The sequence below is a fragment of the Acanthochromis polyacanthus genome, chromosome 6, assembly GCF_021347895.1.
Source record: "Acanthochromis polyacanthus isolate Apoly-LR-REF ecotype Palm Island chromosome 6, KAUST_Apoly_ChrSc, whole genome shotgun sequence".
In the NCBI taxonomy this organism is placed as follows: Eukaryota; Metazoa; Chordata; class Actinopteri; family Pomacentridae; genus Acanthochromis; species Acanthochromis polyacanthus.
Window position 1 is genome coordinate 36,183,605 of NC_067118.1, and position 18,534 is coordinate 36,202,138.

At 44.7% G+C, this 18,534-nt stretch overlaps 1 long non-coding RNA gene across 1 annotated transcript; it reads left to right on the forward strand.

Annotated features, from left to right (window-relative positions):
• The first annotated feature begins 12,184 nt into the window (after positions 1–12,184).
• Positions 12,185–18,258, forward strand: LOC127534523 (uncharacterized). Its single transcript, XR_007942680.1, has 2 exons — positions 12,185–12,320; positions 15,394–18,258. It is a non-coding gene; the product is annotated as an uncharacterized LOC127534523 (long non-coding RNA).
• The last annotated feature ends 276 nt before the right edge of the window (positions 18,259–18,534 follow it).

Genomic DNA, 18,534 nt, shown 5'->3' on the forward strand with positions numbered 1-18,534 from the left:
TCTGTCAATATGGGCTCATTTTCTTTCTTTACATGAACAAAATGTCTCCAGAGCACCAGCTGCTTTTCCCCAGCAGATGGTGCTGTTAAACAATGCCAATGCAAAAGTCAGATGTTTTTATGCAAGTCATTTACAGTTGAAGCACTTAATGTTGCTCACTACCACAACTCATAAATGTGCATTTGTGATTGTTCATCTTTTTCTGGGAGTGGCGATTCACGTGTTGAGCATCGAGCGTCTGACGTGGTTGAACCCACTCAAAGGTCCACCAACTCATGCATACAGAGCTCAAACTCTCATATATTCAACTTAATCTCACACAGTTTACCAGCATATTTAATATGTCAGGCTGAAATGTACCAAAAATAAAGCAGAGCACATGAAAACTATTTAAAATTGCTTCCATTTGCTGTTTGGCTTGTGGCATTGGCTTTTAATTGGATAAAGGAACCAGGGTCATTATGGTTCAGGGATGGTTAGTGCTTTAAACCCCGCAGGCCAATGAGGTAGCCCCTATTAACTTGATGTCATGATGCAGTCATTAAGGAAACTCAGTGAGTGTAACACCGCAGCTTGTATGACAAACGCAACACATAGAACATGTAATGTTGTAATAAGTCAGGAAGGGTTGTTTCTTAAACTAGAAAATGGCATGGAAGAGGTGCACGAGCCAATTTCCACTAAAACCAGACTCCGAAATGTAACGACCAACTACAATTTTTCTTAATCCAGCCATTAGGACAAAAGCAGGAAATTAGTTACTCATTAAAATGTGACTTGTTTATATGGAATTGTGTCTCGCAATGAAGACAGACTGCCAGATAAGTTCTAAACTGCAGTGAAGGTTGAGTCTTGTGCTTCTCTCACCACCATCTTTTTCTTTCTTGCTGCCTTTTATAGCGGCACTCTCTGACACACACACACACACACACACACACACACACACACACACACACACACACACACACACACACAAACACACACACACACAGTGCTGCTTGGCTACGTCTAAAGTGATGGAATTTTCCTTGCAAAAAGGCTTTTACACTCCAAATGGAATGCAAAGGTCACTAGTAAATATCCAGCCCCTGGGACCATTAAGCTGGGCAAAGGGAGCGAGCAGCAGGCTGTTTTATGGAGCCTGGAGCTGTCTGCTGACAAACCCAGGCCAGTAGGTTTGGTCAGGAAAGCCAGTGTGGCACTCATGGGAGCTCTGCCACACTGACATGTGTGGCAAATACAGATGTCGAAGCAGTTTTGGCACGTGATCCACAGCACAACACAGTGAAGCTTCATCGAAGCTGAAAATTTAAAGGAGGAAATCCGATTTGGACCTTCTGCTGGAAGCGAGCAGCAGTCTGTGCCATGTTCAGCAAAGGCGTGTTTGCTTTCCGGGGCACATTAATAGTTTGATATTTTCAATATACACCTATAAATTTCACGCGGCTTTTTAGCCAGGTGTGTCTCACAAAGTGTCTTCTTTGTGTCCCATGTTGGCGTAAATTTATGTATTTATTCGTAAAGGCCTCTCTTCACTTCAAACATACTCCCCCCTTACTAGTAACTTCTAGTGCAAATGAGTTCCACTGGGGATCATCCACAGCAGAGGTGGGTCGTTTCGCAGCACAATACACCAAATGAGTTTCGGGGGAGCTACTGTGCAGCTGTGATGAGCAAAGGGACTGCTGCAGTGGGCATCATCAGAGTTACAGCTTGCTCATGGATGCCACTAAAAGAGCAAACAAATGTGCACTCATACAGATAACACACACACACACGGTGCAATGTACGACCACCTTGCATGTTAAAGAAAAAAACTAGTCTGAGAGACGCTTGGAAAAAATGCTATAAGTCACAAGTATCACAGAGTCCAGTGTAATTTGATGTGGCCTTTCTTGTGCTGGGATCATGTAGGCACAGCTGCCCAACAGCTGTGTCTCCACTTCCTTGTTGCAGTCAGATAAAAATGTCTGCAGTGACGACTGGCTCATCATCTCTCAGCACAGTGCACTGATCTGTGTGAAGGTGATTGCGATGCGATGCTCTAATTTGGGCAGCTATCACACTTAATGTGCAGTAAAGCGCCACAGACAAAGCTTCTTCGTTCGGAATGCCCCCCTCTCCCTGCGCCACACAGCCCTCACCACCAACCTTCTGCTGGCTGTGTTTCCCCTTCACCACCGCCGCCGCCCCCCACTCCTCCCTTCATCTCCTCTCCCCACCAGGGGAAAAGAGTTATAGCTGCCATAAAAGGCAGGTAATGCATTGTTAACTAATTCTGTCTGCTCAGAGCTGATATATCCTCTGCTCTAAATCTCTGTGCTTCCAATAAAATGCAAATGCTAATGCTTGCCCTCCATGAGCTGATATCATTTTTAACAGGCCAGAGGTAAATGCTAGAGAAGGGTGGGGTGGGCCAGCGGTAGTTTGTGACACGGTGGGGCTTTGAGCTTTCATGGTGCATTCTGTCATAAAGGAGACTGCGAGACCTGCTCCACATACCACTGACCAACAGTATGCATGCGTGTAAGTGTGCACATGTGGCTGCAGGTATGAACACGAGGCTGCAGCGGTGCATTTTTGATTGCATGAGAAGTTGTAGCTAACCTCTGACAGTTTAAAACCAAGACTGGCATCTTTGTCATTACGGAACCAGCAGTAGAAGCTTTTCAGTCAGTACTCTTTCACCATCAAATAACAGAAGCCAATTTGCCTGCGGATGTAATGCATCATATTTCCATGTTAATAGTAGTGTCATACTTCGTGTAACCTTGGGCTTCTAAATATTGATCCACTTCTAGATTTTCAATTATCCTGTGCCGTTTTTCTGCCATCTGGTAAGGACCAGTGATTTGTGTTCCTTCATATCTGGAGGCTTGTCCTGTAATTAGACCATAAATTAATTTGCAGAGAAGAAAGCAGAAAAGATTGAAGGCATTAAGTAAGTCCTCGGTGGCCGGAGACAGAAAATCATAGCAAACCACAGCATAGTGTTTTATTCACTAGTATAAGATAATTGGATTACAAATTCCAACACCATAACTTTTTTTTTGTTTGGGCATGTGTCACTTGTTTTTCTTTCAACTATTTAAAACCATGCTGCTGCTAATGATTGCTTGTAAGTCACTTCTTCAGTGAATGACTAGAAATCATCCACTGACATAATTATGTCTAATTGCTTGCAGTGCAACAGCAAAATGATTAGGAAAAATTGTGTGCATTAGTGTCAGAATGTGTGTGAAACTTTGCAGCATAATCCGCTGCAAATCCATCAGTGTTTTTTCTTTAAAATGGCCCCCCACATAGACAGAACAATTGTGCGCTTCGAACCGAGCTCTTATTTACAGCACTGCTCAAGTGGAGGTCCTAAAAAGCCCAATGCATCTTTATTGATTTTAAATTGGGAGTATAAGCTCCCCCTGCAAGATTAGCTCATTGTCCCCTGCTGCTAAATTACACACAGTGATTGGGGCTGTCGCTGCACTGTTTCGGAGCACTACAACAGCAGCTCTCTTTGCCATGTGGAAATTCACATTAGACAAGCCTAAGTTACTCGCTTAAAGCAATTAGGAGAAAAATGATGTAACAGGATGGGCCTCTCTTGCAGCGGGAAATGCTAAATCAGCAGGGTCTGAGTTTAAAACACTGTATACGAGCATAATCTGACGTGAGTGAGGGTAATGTCAGTAAGATTGGCACAGTAGTCCGTACGTGGAAAACTGTGCCTTCTCTACATGATACCTTGGGTGTTATTAAGCGAGGCCACAGATGCCAGCATACTCTGATCATATCTTGTGGGGCTTGAGAGGCAAGGTCAGCCAACACAGAGCCCACTTGCTCCCCCCCTCCTCATTCCCCATCACACAGTCCCTCAGCCCTGGCCTCCCGGAGGAAACACGCCTGACTGCCATGCCGGTACAGACAGCATGTGTCCCTGAATTTATGATGGCGACTTATTGGCGGCCTTTCACGTTAAAAGTCATCTTGAATTTCCCAGTCTAGCTGTGTGTGTGGTGAGCGTTAATCCAATAACATTCAGAGCAGACACGTACGGGGTCTGGCTTTCTGCCAGTTCTGAGCCCTGGCAGTCTTTGACCCGCCGCTGACCACAACATTCTCCCTGCCTCTGCTCCCGGCCATAGCCGGCCCTGGCATAATACCGAGCCATAAACTATCTAACGTTACACTGCATATGAACGTGAGGCATTACACGCTTTAAGGTACAATATGCAAGTGAGAAAAGTCCAGCTGTGACAGTCTCATTTTGTCAAAGTGGGAAAAATCACATCTGTCTACTACAGACCTCCACACATCTCACATTTTAATCGCAGGTTGCCAAATGTGTCAAATGAACATGAAGTTTCAGCCCTTTCTATTTCTATCAAGGATTAGAGTTCAGAGAGGCCGTTAAATCCCCAGGATTTTCTGTAGTGGTATTTATTTCAACACGAGATATGAAGGTTCATATTAACTGATCCACAAGGAATAATTCTGGCAGAAGTTAAAATGCTGCGAGTCTTGCCCAGGCCTCGGAGTGGAAAGCTTTCAACAACATGAGCTGCTCGGCTGCTGGAGGTGGCTCCTGAACTGATTATAATTTTAGTGGCTTATAAAGCCTTGATAAATACTTTATAAAGCCACGTTTCATAACAAATCTAACACATAAAAGAAGGCATAGATGTTACTCCACAAGGGATAAAGGGGCTCTTGACAGGTTATTGAATAGGTTTTATAATTCAATATTACAACCACCATCCTTGTAAGAGCGCTGTCATCTCCCAAGGCTCACAGAATATATAAGTTAAACACACATTCAAGTGCTCACAGTCTAGTCCATTACACTGATTAGCAGTAAACACATTTGTAATAAAACTTAGTGAAATAGAGGAGGACGGTCTGCACGCTGATTCATGGGAGAATCTCGGTGAAATATAATGTGTCTCAGACGTCGTACTTCTGAGGGCGCAGTGATACAGGGCTTTATTTACAGGATCTGTAACACATACAGGCCGATTTATCCAAACAGCTCATGTCTAAACATTGAGTCCTTCATTTCAACTGCTGGCCAGAAATAAACCCAGGAACAGCAGTACGACGGGGGTCTAGTGGATGTGAAAGGATCTGGGAAGCAGAGCAGACCAAACAGATGTCTTTCCACTACATAGACACCTCCTACTTATATCTACTGTCTGTCCACCACTTTACCTACAGTAAATATCCATCTGCCTGATTCTCGCTCTTTCTCCCTGTCAGTCTCCCCCCTCCTCTGTAATTCCATTGTGCTTTCGTTGCCTGGTTGGAAATCTGTTCACCATGCACCGAACTACCCATTACATAAGCGTTATTGGAAGGTTTAATGATCCATTTTAGCACAGAGCTTTCCTTTCTTTCTTTTTCTTTTCTCTTTTTTTTGTTAAACCAGGCAGCTGTTATTAGAGGAAGAAGAGCAGGAGGAAGAAGAAGAAGAACAAGAAAGGACGGATCATGTGTTTCCACTTTTGACCTCTCCACTGTGGCATGTACACACCTGGTTCAGTTTAGAATGCTGTTTTTTGTGGAATAGCTGCCGGGTAGTGGTTTCATCTGAGGAGTGGAGGTCTAAAAGTTTATACCACCGGCTTTCACTCTCCCACGGTTTATTTTAGTGTGCATTCAGAAATTTGTTTTCATGTCAGCAACGAGGTACACTGAGATGTGACAGTCGTCGCCAGTGTTGAGCACTTGAGATGAAACCTCAAGAGAATTGTTTCACCGTTAGGAAACATTAACAATCTTGTTTTTTAAAACAGAAGAACATTTTGTGCAGATGTTTACAGGCTGGGATAAATATCCTTTGATAAATTTTGTTAGCGAGGGGGCATTACTTCAAAATGACATCTTTAAGGGTGTATTTTAACCCCAACTATGTGAAAATGTATGTCAGATGTGTTGCCTTGATTATGGAAGGGCAAATCACGGCCACCTCAGACTCTGAGCTCCTCATCTGTTTCCTATTGGAGGAAGTGATTCTGGCAGGAAGGCAGGGGCAGTAGATGAAGGCAGGCTGGGATAGAAAGACGGTTAAAAAAAAACAAGAAGGGAGCAAAGAGGGTAGAGAAACAGGAAATGACAGTGTGACCCACTGGGCCCACTTACTACCTTGCCAGAACCCTCCGGCCACAAGCCAGCCTACTGGGCCGGCAGTTTCCATCACCTGCTGCTTCTGGTTCCCTCACATAAATCCAGGTGCTCCTGAATAAAGCTCTCTTTCTCCAGCAGCCACGGGGAGCCGGAGGGGAGGCTGCACCACTGGAGGGGCTGTACCACCAAAACAGCTGAAGCTCTGCCTCTTTGTGAGAACATGTCATGGAAAATGCTGCTCCCAAATAAGGGTAAGCTAAAAGAGCTGGGGATTTTCTACCAGTCCCCTGCTACTTCAAAGCTCCATTTCATTAATTCTGTCTTCTAATTAAAAGAAGCTGGACCATTCAATATAAAGTTGCTGCATGGTTTTATTACTGTTTCCTACCTGCCTGATATTAATATAATCTTGGTCCACTGGGGAAGGGGGAGCCTCAGCTCTTCCCAGCTCCTCACTGCCCCCTGGCAAGCATGAATGGCCTCTGCAGCCGCTGAGCTGATAAACCTAGAAATCATTCCCGATTCCAGCCAGAGCTCTTTACAGTACCTTCAGCGCTCCCTGGTGATGGATTAATGCACTGTTGTTGTCATTTTATTGCCATTTTATTGCCCTGGTGCAATTTACCAGGCTTTATGTGCCTCCTCTGTCCGGCGAAGCAACGCGCATGCTCAAAGGAGACCGACATACCGAGACAAAGGGGCACCTCGCCAGTCGATGACTGCGCATGCGCACCACACAGACTGCCCTTATAACACAAGACACACACACGCGCGCAATCTAAATCAAAAACACGATTCATTCCAACGCAAATGGCGTACTATACAAGCGAGTAGATGAAAGGCTCAGTAGTGAATCTTTCAGCCACCTGAAGGAGTTCACATCCACCGCTGCTGTGTTCCACTTTCACCACCTGAGGGCAACATGACTCAACCGGCCTGCAGATGCAGCCCTCATGCAACCACACAGCTTCATATTATGCATTACAATATTTATGTGTCCTCTCTCTAGAGCTGTTTGAGGATCACAACATTTAACCTGATTTTCCTCTCTTTTGATTTGCATGCAGATACAACTCCACAAAACAAACCTCCACTTCTATCTGCTTGGTTTTCATGACAGAATGCTCCAATTTATATTAAGGATTTTGACATTTGAGAAAAATATAAATCTGCAATTACAATAAAGCTGCTAAACAGCCACTAAATTTTCCACAGCCGTCATTTAAACACTTACAAACACAGCATAACATTTCAAGTGTGATTGCTTAAAGTAAACACACCCACCCACAGACATGCCACACAGCTGCTGATGTCAGGTCGTTGTTGTAACATGTGGAGGAGCTTTGTAATATCTCCTGCCAAACTATTATCTGTTTCATTCTGTGGGGGGAAAAAACAGCAACGTGCCTACAGTCAACTGATTTGGCTGGAAAGACATTCTTGGATTGCATTCCATTATGCTGTCTTTATTTTGGTATAATTATGTTATTTAACATTGAGCAACAGTTTTAGGTCTGTGTTACATACAGTAAACAGAAATTATTGCCTCAGATCGTTACTTTACTTGATAATTTATCTCTGAATGATACAGAAAGTGATCTTGTAAATGTAATCTTTAAGGAACTACTGAACACTATGTGAGTAAAGATATGAGGCGGTCGTGGCAGGAAGCAGCCACCAGAGGGAGCACAGATGCTGTTAAATTGAGGGGGGCTACCTGACAATTACAATCATTAGGCTTAAAAAAAAAAAGAAAACATGAAAAGATATACCATTGATCTTATAATTCTAGAAATAATTACCATTTCAGATGCTTATCAGCTGCTATAAATATGCTTCAGACAACTCCACTTTTCTCTACTTTGTCCATCCCTGCTTTGACATTTAGTTTATGTCTCACTTTACCTGTTTGGTGTAGAGGAGCATGTGGATATATACTTGTGTGCATATTTCTTTCACATTTGTGGTGTAAAGTACAGTCTTTGCAAGGACCTGTAACCTCAGAGTCTTTTACGCCCTGAGAGCTGCTGATCCATCACTCTTAATGGAAGAGGATAAGTTTCAGCCAGTGAAAGAGAGAACAGACAAAGGCAGGACGATTTACGATGGACGCAGAAGTGGAACTTCTGGCTGTGGGCCTTCATCTGAGCTGAGCTGTGGCTAGGATAGTCTCGGCTACGCCTTGGGCCAGGGTCATTCCTCCCTCACCTCCCACTCCACACATTACTCGGGATCCAGAGAGCTTCAATCTCCACACCAAACACCAAGATCCAAACCTCTCTCCTAAGCTTTTGAAGTTCCCCTTGCCCCCGTCTTTTGGACTCACTTTTGCATGTCTATCTATTCCAGTGAGTGCTGAGCTCTGGGTGGTGAAATATGGAGTGGAGACCTGTTACATGTTAGCTTAGGAGATAGCCAAGGTGTAAATTATGTGGGAGTCTCTGGCCAGCCTTATTTATGAGAGGCCTGTCAGGTGTTTAGGTGTTGGAGTGAGATGTGCAGCTTAAATCGTTTATTTCGCTGTAAATCAGGTCATACAGGCCACATCTGTTTGGACAGTGTATGTTTACGCGTGTGCGCCTGTGTTTGAGTCCTAGTGTTTTGCTGGAGGACTATGTGAGTCCGGACTGTGATAATGTCAAGGCATAGGTGTTAATGCGTCGTCGCTGTTTTGTCTGGAGGCTATCATGGTGGGTGCAGATGGGCTGAAACACGAGCTATAGTTATAGTTATTATGCCATCTGACGAACAAAGATGCCTTTTATAGATCCCCTCAATCCCTACACCTGCCGTCGCCGTTTTACATTATGAGCAAACATGAAACCTACTCAACATTTTTCCTGTTTCTTTTGTGATGTCCCTGTCTGTCTGTATCCCATACATATCATGTAGAGGTGGGTATCTGTGAATGTAGCCCATCTGAGGACATCAGGTATCACTCAGCAGGTAGTTAGACCTGTCACCAGATGATGGATACCAGCTCTCAGACAGAGGAACTGCAGCAAACAGGTTGCATAGACCCTGTATTTGTTGTCACCATTCCCCCACAAGGCGTTGCCTATAGTGTGAGCTGCGTGTCCCCTTCTGTTCACCCCATTGTCTGTCCTCTGACTCGGCCTTGTCTCGGCACAACAATGGCATGGGACCTGGCTGGAGCGTTTCGTTTCCCCTAAGTGGGAGAGCGTTAGATCTTAAAGTGAGACCAAAGGCATGAGGGAGTGCAGAGAGGAGGAGAGATGAGCCGAGCTGAGGTTGAAAGGGGTTAAGAACATGAGACAGAAAGCTCCGGAGAGAGATGGAGAGGATGAAAAGAAGGGGTGGAGAGAACAGGAATGAAGGAGAGGAAGAGGGACAGAGGATGATGTGCTAGAGGCAGGTACATCTGCATTCTCTCCAAACACAGCATAGGCCTGTCTTCGGTGTCTCTATCCCAGCAGCACTCACTGGCAGATTTATGGCCTCTCCTTGTGCATGTGTGTCCATGCATGTGTGTGTGTAGGGGCGGGAGGGATAAATTGAGAGCGAGAGACACAAGGTATGAGAGAGGAAGAGAGAGAGGGTATGCGAGTGGAGGCGAAGGGCAGCAAGCAAAATAGCAGCCATGTTGCATTCCATCGATATCGCAATTTTCACCCCCTCCTTTCTCCCGGTCCCAGCCGTATTTCATCCTTCCTCTCTCCCTTTATCCTTCCCTGCTCCTCTCTCCTCTCCCTCTCTGTCTCATCACCCTGCTCTTCACTTGGCGCTCTTGGCCCTTCCACTGCTCTGCTGGGTCCCAGGCTTTAAAGCCCTCTCAGGGGGAAGGGTGTAAATCTGTCTCCCCGTCTCAGGAGATTTCCTGGGGCTCAGCAGACTCAACAAAGCCTAGCCAGTGTGTGGAGGACCAAATGTTATACACACGCACACACAAACACACACACACACACACACACACACACACACACACACACACACACACACACACACACACATGTTTGTTTTTCTATACCGGTGGGGACTTACCATTGACTCCCATTCATATCTAACTCCTAACCCTTACCCTAACCCTAACCTTAACCATCACCAAATCAATGCCTAACCCTAAAGAAACGTTTTTGCACTTTTACATTTTTTATTAACAACAATATGGCCAAGAAAACGGTGTTGCCACCCGTGGGGACCTCATTTTAGGTCCCCACCGTAAGACAAGTCCCCACCTTTATAGCAAATAGTCAGGTCAAAGTCCCCACCGGTATAGCAGAAACAAGTACACACACACACACACACACACACACACACACACACACACACACACACACACACACACACACACACGCATTTCTACTTCCATCTTTGTGTGGACTCTCATTGACATAATGCACTCCCTTGCCCCTTGCCATAACCTTAACCATCACATATAAATGCCAAACCTCTGCCCTTACGTTAATCATGGTCTAAATCTAATCTAAGCTGAACTCTTAAACCAAAACTCAAATTTCATTTTAAAGTGTGTCAGAAAGTAGGAATCAGTCAAAATGTCTTTACTTTCCAGGAAAAAAAAGTTCTCACCCCTAAGGTTTAAAACTCAGATCAGCTCTCATGACCGACACACACACACACACACACACACTGAGGAAAAACCAACACGTGAGCAGATATTCATTCATACACGCTTGGCCTTGCTGAGAAGCTCCTGTGAAAACAAACAGGTATGGCTTCTTCCTTGTCTAGCCTGGGAAACCAGTGTTTGTGTTTGTGTGCGTCCACAGGAGTCCCTGCTCCCCCAAAACCTTTTGTCCACAGGGACTGTCCAGACGAGCTTGTTGTCCCTCTTTATTTTCTCTCCCTCTTCCCCCTTCTTTTTTCTCCACTTCCCTCTCTGCTTTATTGCACTTGATTCTAAGCGCGTCCATTCCTGAGATGGCTCAGATAGCAGCTGAAGCTAAATTGCCCATCATAAAGCATCTGCAATAGCAATGGAGCTCTCAGGGAGGGACTGCTGCAAGGGGGTACGAGGCGGTTAGGGCTCACTATGAAAATACAAGGTCCTCTTTTTAATCTTTAAATGTGGAATATGAACTCTGTTTCAACATCCACAAATCATCAAGGCCCTTCCTTAAACATTAAACGATTCTGTTGCATGATCGATTTCCTGAGTGCCTCCTAAATCAGTTTTATGCATATAATTTTCAGGAACATTTGGCTATTTGAGTGTGTGGGTTTTGGAGGAAAGTGACTGAAAATCAAAAGTAAAATGATCTAAAGGTATTTCGGGACGCCAAAATGCTTCTGCATGATACTACTAATTACTCACACAAGACAGGCTAGTTAGAGTGAGATGCTGTGATTTATGGCGGAGTCGTATATTTGGCTGTGCTATGTTCCTGTCAAATGGTTGACAGATAGATGACTGCTGGGCTGTAATTGGCCTTCCTGTTTGTATCTTTTCTCATGTAACAACAAAAGCAGTTCCCGGCCTTGACTGTAGAGGGTGCACATGTGAGAGATCAGCCTTGTCCCAGTGTGACAACAACAGATTTTTTACAAGAGGAAGAAGAAACAAAGGAGAAAGGACGGATGAGGAAGTAATGTGCAGATGGGAAAGACACAAGAGAGGTTACTGGAGTGCTTTCTCTCTCTCACTCTCCCTGCAAGGAGAGAGAGAGAGAGAGAAAGCAAGTCAGATCAGTTATGTTCCTGCAGGGCTCTGTATTGACTCATCTCCAAGCAGAGCATCTGTGTGTGGCATTTGTAGCAAGAAATGTCTCATCATCCAGCCAAAATATTCCCCTGAGCTGCCAAATTAATCTCAACAAAGATTCTGTGCAGTCAACACAGCACAACGGCCAAAAGATCGAGAGATAGAGACACAGAACTGCAGTGTGTTCGAGTGGGAAAATCCCTCTCTGCTTCAAACTGCTGTCTGCAGTGCATTCTATCAAAGCTACAGTATTATTGCTCTGGAACTGACCGCGAAGGAGAAGAATTCCAAGGGACCACAGGAGCAAGACAGGGCCAGCAGCCTGCTTGGCAGGAGCTCCGGTGCGATCATCATCTCTGGGAGGAGTGACGCCCCTCACTCCTGCCTCCCAGCTAGCCTTGCCCTGTGACAGATGAGCCCAATGACAGCAGGACGCAACAACCTGCAATTGAACATTCCCCTGCGATCTGTCAATGTCCGTGGTGTCGTTTCACTCTCAGGAAAACACACAGGGACACAGGTACCTTCATACACACCCTCACATTAAGTCATTCCACAGGTATTTGAAGAATCAGGGCCAGTAACGCCTCCTCATACTTGTGAAATACTTGTGATACCTGTTGCAGGTGTCTTTTGAGGTTTGTGGAGCGGTGTGCATGCTTTGGTTTTGTTCTGCAAGGGGCTCATTATCTCCTCTCAGTTTAAAATTGCAGATAACTAAAGGTTTGTTCACTGCTAGGAACTAGCTTGCATTGCACATTATGTCAGTAGGCCTTTTGTATTTGTAGCTTTTCAAATGCTACTGCAGTTGTCTGCTTTGTCCACAAGGTGTCACCTTGTTCACAAAGAGCACATGGCTTCAAGCCTGACAGGGGCTTTATTTTCCGCTTTGGTGGCAGTGCTGTGGTGTATCACGGCAAAATGAAATAGGAAAAATGAAAATAGGACATAAATGTGTTTGCCGCATACAGGGCTTAATGAAGTCAGCCTTGCCAGTACATTAGGAACAAAGGCAGCAAAGAGAAAGGCACAGAAGGACAACTCACAAACAGTTCCAAAATAAAAAGGGAGATAAAGTATGAATGGTGAGTCTCCTCAATGAAAAGCAGTTCACCGGTTGTCAAAGTGGAGATTTATTCTCCAAGCAACTGGCTTTTTATGGTCAAGCTCCTCCACACTGGCGAACAGCAGTGCGTTGTAATATGGCATGTAAAGAATGGGATTCAATAGAAGCAGTCATCCATTTGTCATATTTAAGGGGATAGAATAATGACCATTGGCTGCCTTGTGCTTGAATCGCTCAAGTTGGCTTATTTTTGTGTGTAAAATGGAGGATGAAGACAAATGGTCTTCATACATGACTTTGCACACTACAAGCTATCATATCATGTCATATAACTTAAACCAATAGCTGGTAGCTTATCATTATCCTAAGCCCAGACCAGTAGCTACTCCTATATGTTTCAGGGGAAATTATAAAACAATCCGGCTGTCTTCACTTGCTTGTTGCAAACTAATGATCACTTGGCTTCTCAGCCATAAAAGCATGGTGCAAAATTAATTGTTTCAATCAATCAATTGGTCAGTTTCATAGCCATCAAGCTTTGCCCAAGATCATGTGCATTCTCTACCCTTCTCCTTCAGGATGGGCCTGGAGAATGCCAGATGATTTATGGCCTCTGCGTGTGCTGCATACATATATAAATACTATACGCACATGCTGACAAACATACACACCCGAGAGGCAGACACACACTTGCTGTATATGCACATAGACGTACATGTTAGCACAAACATGCACACATTTCAAGAGGATGACTCACAGCAGGAGGGGGATCACGTGAGGAAGCACAGAGGATGAGCACAGAGGGAACACTTCAGTGTATGCTAAGCATGCCGGTGACACACGCAGCTAAACATAGCACATGAAACACAAGCAGCAATGATGGAGAACTCTCTTCAATTCATTACTGCATGTGGCTCACATGTGTGAAGAACCAGACTAACAGGAATACTAATATGATGCAATCCTCTGTCTCAAGGTGGACTGTTGTTTATGCCACCTGCTGTCTCTACATGCATGCATCAAGTTTGCAAATGCTTGCATGTATAGAGAAACATGCTCATGCATACATGCACATATATGCATGCACTGAGAGCCAAGTGCAGAGGCTTGTTGTTAGCGTGTTGTTCCTGTGCTGTGGCTTGTGGGCCTGTCTGCAGGGCTGATCGATGGTCTTTTACTGCTTCCCCAGGATTATCGGTCGAGTTCACCGGGAGGGGAAGGCAATTCATCAGAACACAGCGGAGAGAGAGAGAGAGAGCGAGAGAGGAGAGGAGAGGGGACAGAGAGAGAGGGAGAGAGGGATGGAGGGAGAAAGAGGCGGTGGAGGAGGAGGAGGGGGTGTCGGGAGGAAAATGGAAGGAAAGATAAGAGAAGACAGAGGTAAAGGTGTGAGGAAAAACAGGGGGAAAGGAGAGGGAGAAGTAGATGGACAGAATAGGGAGAGCAAGATGGAGACGGAGGGGAAAGGGAGGAGATGTACAGATGTGCTCGTGATACCGCATCATCTGGAAAGATAGAGCAGCAGACATAGATGAATATCACACCATAGAACAATGGAGTGGTAGGGCAACCTCAGATTGAACCCTCCTCGTACTGTATATTAAACATCAAACAAATATATGACAGTACATTGTCTGTAGCTATGAGAAGCAATAGCCCAAGTAAAAATGGTGAGAGCTGCTCTGTTTTTATTGCAGCAGGATATTTTGTCTTTAGATTTATTTATTTGGCGGTTGTAGAAAAAAAATGTAAGTTTTACACATGATACAATAGCATCTACAATTATTGTTGGTATTTATATTGTGTTAAATAGCATCATCACATCTAAATATGGTGTGAACAGCATGATTGCAACTGTGATAAAGAAGACTCACATGCAAAACACAACGCTGAGCGAATGCTGATCCCACAGATCAGCTCATCATTCCGCACAGATCATGACTCTGCTTGATTAACAAGGTCTGCAACAGGGAGTAATCTTGCCACAGCGGAACATGTGCAGATAAAAATGCATAGAGTGAAGTGTCATCTCAGCTCCCAGAGGTTTGTGTGCCCACGTTGTAACACATTTTACAGGGGCCATAACACATGTTCCAGCTCATTCAGTTCACGGAATGGAAGTGGAGAAAATGGATGGAGAGGTGATTCAGCATCACCAACCCAACCTTCAGGTGCGGAGGGACAAAAACACAGAGACCTTTGTTGCACTTTTTTTAGAGAATGCCTGCTTTTGTAAGCCAGACCACTTATCTGCGGAACTACATTATCACAAATCCCATTACCAACTAATAAGAAATCCAAGCATCACTTGCACTGCATAAAGAGGATTATTTATCCCTCTGTGAAGCCCAGTGTAAGTTTCAGATGCCTACATGCATGTGTTGTGCAAGATGGCTTTTTAATATGCTGCTGTTTATGTCTGTCTTTTAATGTTATTTTTCTTTGGCGTGTAGAGATTCATGCTTGCAGGGGACGATCCATCCCTATTTTTCTCCTTCTCCTTGTGTCTCTATCTCACTCTCCACAGATAGACTGCCATTTCTCTCTCTCCTTCCCTCTCCCTCTCCTCCATTGATGGATGGACAGATCATGTATATCCAATCTAGCAGTGCTCCTGATGCGGTTAGGGGCTGTGACAAGTCTCCGGGCGGGGGAACCGAGCAGAGCGGAGCAAAGGAACGGGGTGACGAAGAGGACACGACATCTGGAGAACACGCCAAAGAAAAGAATGCAGCAGCAGCAGCAGCAGCAGCATAGAGAGGAGGAAGGACTGCGTAAAGTGTCTGCATAGCGCCCTGAGCGAGTGTGTGTGTGTGTGTGTGTGTGTGTGTGTGTGTGTGTGTGTGTGTGTGTGTGTGTGTGTGTGTGTGTGTGTGTGTGTGTGTGTGTGTGTGTGTGTGTGTGTGTGTGTGTGTGTGTGTGTGTGGAAAGCAAACGTACACCCTCTGCCCTGCCCTGTGGGCTACTGTGTGGCTCTCTGGTTGACAGTCCTAACTGACTGCACTGACAGAACTCCACACCACTTAATGATGACAATGAAGATGGACAAAAATTACACAGTTATGTCTGATGGTGCTGACATATTAAATGTATCAGAGGCAGCAGGCAGAGTGTTGGAGCCCCTCTTCCATAGCTACTGTATGAACCACAAAGTGTTACGGATGGAGATTAATTGGACTGGTGGCTGTTGACATTCACTCATGAGTTTCAGACTGCAGTTGCAAACATTATCCACCGGGGGGTAATGTTATCCTCACAGTATCCAAAGGAGCCCCTGTGCTCTCTCCAATGACACTGTCCCAGCTTCAATTTTTTTGTTCTAATAACATTCTTGGAAAGTTCTGTAAAGTTCTAGTAATCTCTTTCAATTTCCATAGAGTTCTTCTTAAAGGCAGGACAAAGCTCCGTGCAGATGCTTTGAAAATGGTCCTAAAACATTTTCCGAACGTTACATTGACAATGCTTGTTATCATTTTGGAAATATTCTCAAGAGCAAGACCCCAAAAACATCCTCAAATCCCTTTTGGTAATTTATGATATTACGGGAACATTTTGTAGTCTTCAATAACATCTTGAAAATATTTTTTTGAATGTGAGTTTGTCACATTCACACTCTTGTTTTGTTATCATCATCACAAAATATCTTCCAAACATCCTCTTCTTCTAACTTCTTAGTTCATTTTTAACCTCATAGGAACAATACTTGAAATTATAAATATCCTTAAAACATTTGATTAACATGTATAACATATAACATTATACTGGAACGTTCCCTGCTTACTGAAGTGGCGCTTCACTAAGGCAGTAGTGGGTGATTTGCTCGTTCATATTGGCAGCAGGGTTGATGATAATGTATTATCCCGGGCTGTAACAGTGCAGGTGTTGATGGTGTGTGTGTGTGTGTGTCCGGGGAGGTTGGGAGGGTGATCGTGTCCTCTGCTTCTTCATTCTTCTGCCTTCACTCTCCCTATGGATATTTGGTGGTCATTCCATGAAAGACTTTAGCAAGCCGACTGTGTGAGTGTGTGCTGTGTTCGCTGGAATGGAATAATGTTCAACTATCACTGCTGTGTTTGCATGCAAATTTTGCTACGGGAAATTACAAATGACAATCGATGATGAACAAGATTTTAAAAGCACACAAATCTTCAAGGTGAGGAAGTGATGCTCTGAGTAAACCCAAGACTGTCTGACCTCTCAAAGGCACAGAGGTCAGGGGTCGACTCACTTGACCCCCCCGAAACCATATCACCCCCTTTGACTACATAATACACAGAAAACTCTCCTCGCGCATACCTTTACTCTCCCCAGACGGAGAGGAACACTTTCTCTTGTGACCCTAACACACCCACAGAATCAATAAACACAAAAAAAAAGTGGAAGTGAGCAAGAATCCACCCCCCCTTCCCTCCTCTCTTGCCTGTCTTTTGTCTCCTTCCCCTCAAACCCCCTTCACCTCAGCACACATCCATGCACACAAACAAGACAACACGTTAAAAAAAAAAGACAGAGTTGAGAAAAGTCAACAGAATTCCACCTCCATTTTAAAGACACTCGGCAAAACAGCAGCCATTTTCTAAAATGCAGAATTGCCACCCGCACCCCCACCTCTTGATAGTAATCAAATTTGGTCTCATCTTTTCATTTTCTCATCTCTCCTCCCCATCTGTGTGGTGTAACTCCTCTCCTTCTCATTCTCTCCCTCGTCATCCCTCACTGTCACTCTGCAGCTCGGAGCCATTGACCTCCGACCCCCAGGCAGGTTCACCAGCGGGTCAGGAGCCTAGCGAGGGGGGAGACGGGGAGAGAGGAGGGCTGGGAGGTCTGTTATTGGGGGATGCCAGCTTCCTCCTTTGGCCATGGATACAGCCTTCACTGCTGCTGCCATAGCAACTGGACGAGACGGCGGAGAGAGCAGACTGCGGAGAGCTGCTGGGATGGAGCTCTCTCTTCTGTGATCTGGCTGTAACCTCAACGGGCACTTGCACATGTTCACACACACACACACACACACATGCAGTCACACTCATATACACACACATAATGACAAACTGGCACACATATACACAATCCCATGCGTGCCTGCAAAATCTAATCAAATTTCTTATTTGGACTGCCAGGCTGTGCTGGAAAAGACTTTTTCAAGTTACAAGATTGATGGGTATTCCATGTTGGCTGCAATTAATTGCTGCATAATTAGACATACAAGTTATTTATTGAAGCAATTTGGAGAATACAAGAGCCTGGGGATATATAAAAACCATTTGATCATGAGCCGCATAAACTTTAAAGATGTCCTCTTACAAGCATTATTTGGATAGAAATTAGCAATACAATCTCCCCCAAAAATGTTTCCCATGTTAATAAAATGATAAATGATCATAAATCTCCACTGAAGTGAGTGATGTGCTGGAAGCCTCGTGAGGTCAAATAAAGGTGAGGGTGAGCGATGCAGTTCATAAAAATAATACGATGGAAGGAGAGATAGTAGCTTGTGCACATTTTTTGGTGTATGCAGGTGTGTGAAGCTCTGAACCAGCATGCTTAGCTTGGAGAGCCTCGGGGGCCACAGCTCGGTCCAGGTGGTGTCCCACTACAAACAGGAGTGTTAAAAAACTCTGTTACCACTTGCTATTAATTATCTCTCATTCGGCATGACCGCTTTCAT